The sequence below is a fragment of the Notolabrus celidotus genome, chromosome 11, assembly GCF_009762535.1.
Source record: "Notolabrus celidotus isolate fNotCel1 chromosome 11, fNotCel1.pri, whole genome shotgun sequence".
Lineage (NCBI taxonomy): Eukaryota > Metazoa > Chordata > Actinopteri > Labriformes > Labridae > Notolabrus > Notolabrus celidotus.
The window spans coordinates 37,036,498-37,041,497 of record NC_048282.1 but is presented as its reverse complement, the minus strand read 5'-3'; the positions used below and the strand labels follow the sequence as shown (position 1 = coordinate 37,041,497).

At 35.4% G+C, this 5,000-nt stretch overlaps 1 protein-coding gene across 1 annotated transcript in view; it reads right to left on the bottom strand.

Annotated features, from left to right (window-relative positions):
- The window catches only part of LOC117820964 (inositol 1,4,5-trisphosphate receptor type 3-like), a 56,876-nt gene that overhangs the window by 4,509 nt on the left and 47,367 nt on the right, over nt 1–5,000 (bottom strand). The gene's annotated exons all lie outside the window — the stretch shown is intronic.

The following is a 5,000-nucleotide window of genomic DNA, read 5'->3' as shown; positions in this document are numbered from 1 at the left end:
CTGACTCCAGCCTCGCGTTCTCACTTTCCCTCCTTCACTATCACTTTCTCTCTCACTCCCTTTTTCTCCCCGCTCACTTGTTTCTTCTTGCCCCTGGTTTGTTGGAAAGTCATTGATTTCCTGTGAGAGAGAGAGAAGCAGCAGAGGTCTGGAGTTAAAGTGGTTAGCTGGTTGGTTAGCGTGATGTGTGAGCGGCTGAAGTCGGTTGTTGTGATGTTGCTTTAAAAGGCGGAGAAAGTCAACAGAAGCTTCACCTGAATCACAAACCAGATCCTCATGGCTGTGAGATAACCGGTAAGCCTGATCCATACGTTTACTATCAGTACAAGCCACGGCTGATCCTGAAAAGTTCCTCCTCTGAGCTTTGTTTTAATTCAGACTTATCAAACAGGAAACAGTCTGTAGCGCTCCCTAGAGGCGGCAGTGTTCTGATCTGGGCAAATGTTGATGTCACGATCTATCATTCGTACGACAGCGTATCAAGTAGGGGTGTGAATTCATAAGATTTGATCAATGTCAATGCCATTGTGGATTCTGCTTCTCAATCCAATCCCTTATCAGTTCTCCTAATGAGTCCTGAGGATTTCTTTGAGGGTAAAAAGTAGTTCTCCACAGTCTGCAGCACCAAAAGGAACCATTTCATTTATTCCAAAATGATGTCTGCACAAGACTGAACATGAACATCTTCAACTGGAACATACTGAACAATAGGTTGACCTCATTCTGGGCCCCGTGAGTCCGGACGTGGACCCTGGAGTCTGGAGGAAAAGACTTTGAGTTTTGAGAGGAGAAACGCTTTTCCTCCGGGGGTCATCGCGGAGGTATTTAACCCGCTCTCGGTGCCTCATTTTCGGCCGCGTGAGTCCAGACGTGGACCCTGGAGCCTGGAGGGAAAGACTTTGAATTTGGAGAGGAGAAACGCTTCTTCCTCTCCATGTTTCCTCGTGGTTGAAGGAGTTCTGCGTCGCAGAGTGTGTGACGTATTGCAACGTACGGCGGCGTGACGTGAGGTCGTGTTGGGAAATGAATCGTTAAGGAGAATCGATAACATTTGAGGCTTACAATACAGATGGTATTGATCAATTGGAACAGGCTCTAAGTCGGATCCGGTTTCCCAGCCCTAGTATCAAGCATATCCTGTATCATAAATGGAAGTAGTCTCCGTGACGTCACTCGTCTGTTCCTGAGCGCTGTTTGGAAGTCATACGGCGGCGGCAGCCATATTGGAAATGCTGAACTCAACCAGGCAGAGTGTGATGTAAAGAGGCGGAGTTTGAGCCTCCTCGCCAACAGCTGTGTGTTCCCGTCTGTCAGTCACGTCCTTATTTGGGCAAAAACTCCTGATCTTAATATCTTCTGAACCGCCACGTTAGAAATAAATCCCCCCCCCCCCCCCGTACAGTGTGTGCCGATAGAGAGATGAGCTTCTTCGGGCCAAGCTGTTTTTTGAACCAGGCTGTAAACATGTTTATTAATGCTGCAAAGATCATCTTCTTAGAATGGGTGTGTATGTGGTTTCCAGTGTCTCTGCAGCCAGCCTCTGATGGACGCTCCATGAACTGCAGTTTATAACACTCCCTCATGGGCTTCATATTTTGAGACTGGAGGTTGCCGCTTGGTTGAAACAAACTGAGTTTTTCCACATGTAACAGACGCATAAACAAGCCTTCGGAAACGTTCTCGATGCTCAAAGCTAGAGTTAGCTTATGCTACTGCTAGCTTGTCCGGCTAACTAGCAAACAGCGGCTACACTTAACAGCAGAGGTCACCTTAACTAAGCTTTCTGTGCTTCAGAAGCAAGAGGTGTAAAACTCATACATTTCAGCGGCATATTGCTCGCCTTCCCGTCTGTAACTTCAGACATGGCGCCCCCTTTAGGCTTGGAGGACTTTGATGACTGGCTATGGTGCATTTGTCTGTTGCAGTGTTTTCAGACTTTGCATATTCTATACAGTTGGAGCACGTAATCTGTCATATTGTTTTCATCGTGTTGCAGCTGGTTTGTCATTTGCAGGACAGTTTTATTTTTGATTTGTTCCAAAAAACATTTCAGTGTTTTTGCACTTACTGCAGATAAAACAGCTCCCTCTGCTCGTTGAGCTTCTTTATATTAAAGTGTGGTGACTCCACTGTGTGTGTGTGTGTGTGTGTGTGTGTGTGTGTGTGTGTGTGTGTGTGTGTGTGTGTCTGTGTGTATCTGTTTGTGTTGTATGCGTTGAGTCAGTGTGGGCGTGCTGGCTTCCTGCTGTGAGGAAACTCTCTTCCGATGGGGACACACTGAGAAGTTTCAGATTCAACCTGATGTGGAAACACACTGAATCACACACACACACACACACACACACACACACACACACACACACACACACACACACACACACACACACACACAGAGACAGAGAGACGGTTGACTTGAGTGTTATCTCTTGATCAGGTCTTGAACAGGTCTTGTTTTCAGGATTATGTTAGTGTGACAGATCGTGGAGTCTGTCAGCCTCGCCATCAAATCAATAATTTACTCGTCATGTCAAACTTCCTTAAAGGAGGCGGCAACAACAAACTGATCGTCTTTGGGAGTTGTCAGGAGTGACACGTGGAGTCTGACTCTAGCACTTTTTCATGTAAGGAAGCTCATGAATCAAACAAACATGCAGCGGGTGCAGAACAGACAGACGTTGAACATGAATTAGCCTGAAAAGCAGCTCTAGAGAGGACAGAAAGGTGAGTACTGTCAGTGTGTGTGTTTGACATGTTCAGATAAAGGGAGACTCAAACTAAAATACAATGTCTGAGGATTTACTGAAGTCTTTACAGAATGTGAAACTTCTCTGTTGCAAGAAAAAAACCTGCTTATAAATGTCAGCTTGAGTTCAAACCGCTTAAAACAGCAAAAAGAGATGTGTTTGGTTTCAGATCATGTTCAGTGCAATCAGTCTTCACTCAGTAATTCAACAAGTTAGCAACTAAAAAACAAACAGAGCTCTCCAAACCATGTGGGCTAGTTTGAGCTTACGAGTCAGACTGGAGCTGACCAAATGATCTAGGATCTGGAGGTCTAAGCTTCCCGAGACGGTTTGCAGCTCTAAGCTGGGTTTAAGTCGACTACACCATCATAACAGAACCGAGGGGTCTCGAATTACTACTGCAAGCTATACTAAAACATACTGAATAATCCAGATGTCTCCACACTTTGTTGACGATGTTCTCACAAGCCTGGCTAAAGCTACCTGAACCCCACAGAGCTTCAATCTCTACTTCCTACTATCTTCCTCTACCAAGGCTAGATCCAGGAGGTACCAGGGGTCCAAGCTGCCTCACATAGTCAACAACTACGAGCTGGATTAAAGGAGACTAAATAACATTTAACATTTAGATTTAGATTTAACATTTAGATTCATATTTAACATTTAGATTCATATTTAACATTTAGATTCATATTTAACATTTAGATTAATTTTTTTACCTTTGGTTTGACGTTGAACATTCAGATTTAACCTTGAACATTTAGATGTAAATTTAACATTTATATTCATATTTAATATATAGATTTAAGTTTAACATTTTGATTTAGATTTAACATTTAGATTCAAACTTGAACATGTAGATGTATATTTAACATTTATATTTATATTTAATAATTAGATTTATGTCCAACATTTAGATTTATATTTAACATGTAGATGTATATTTAACATTTATATTCATATTTAATATTTAGACTTATGTTCAACATTTAGATTTAGATTTAACATTTATATTTAATATTTAGATTTATGTTCAACATTTAGATTAATATTTAACATTTATATTTATATTTAATATTTAGATTTAACATTGAACATTAATATTTATATTTAATATTTAGATTTATGTTCAACATTTATATTTATATTTAACATTTACATTCATATTTAATATTTAGACTTATGTTCAACATTTAGATTTAGATTTAACATTTACATTCATATTTAACATTCAAATTTATATTTAATATTTATATTTATGTTTAACATTTAGATTTAGATTTAACATTGAGATTCAACCTTGAACATTTAGATGTATATTTAACATTTATATTTAACATTTATATTTATATTTAATATTTAGATTTAACATTGAACATTTATATTTATATTTAATATTTAGATTTATGTTCAACATTTATATTTAAAATTTACATTCATATTTAATATTTAGACTTATGTTCAACATTTAGATTTAGATTTAACATTTACATTCATATTTAACATTTAAATTTATATTTAATATTTATATTTATGTTTAACATTTAGATTTAGATTTAACATTGAGATTCAACCTTGAACATTTAGATGTATATTTAACATTTATCTTTAGATTTAATATTTAGATTTAACATTGAACATTTATATTTATATTTAATATTTAGATTTATGTTCAACATTTATATTTATATTTAACATTTACATTCATATTTAATATTTAGACTTATGTTCAACATTTAGATTTAGATTTAACATTTATATTTAATATTTAGATTTATGTTCAACATTTAGATTAATATTTAACATTTAGATTTATATTTAATATTTAGATTTAACATTGAACATTAATATTTATATTTAATATTTAGATTTATGTTCAACATTTATATTTATATTTAACATTTACATTCATATTTAATATTTAGACTTATGTTCAACATTTAGATTTAGATTTAACATTTATATTTAATATTTAGATTTATGTTCAACATTTAGATTAATATTTAACATTTAGATTCAACCTTGAACATTTAGATGTATATTTAACATTTATATTTAACATTTATATTTATATTTAATATTTAGATTTAACATTGAACATTTATATTTATATTTAATATTTAGATTTATGTTCAACATTTATATTTATATTTAACATTTACATTCATATTTAACATTTAAATTTATATTTAATATTTATATTTATGTTTAACATTTAGATTTAGATTTAACATTGAGATTCAACCTTGAACAATT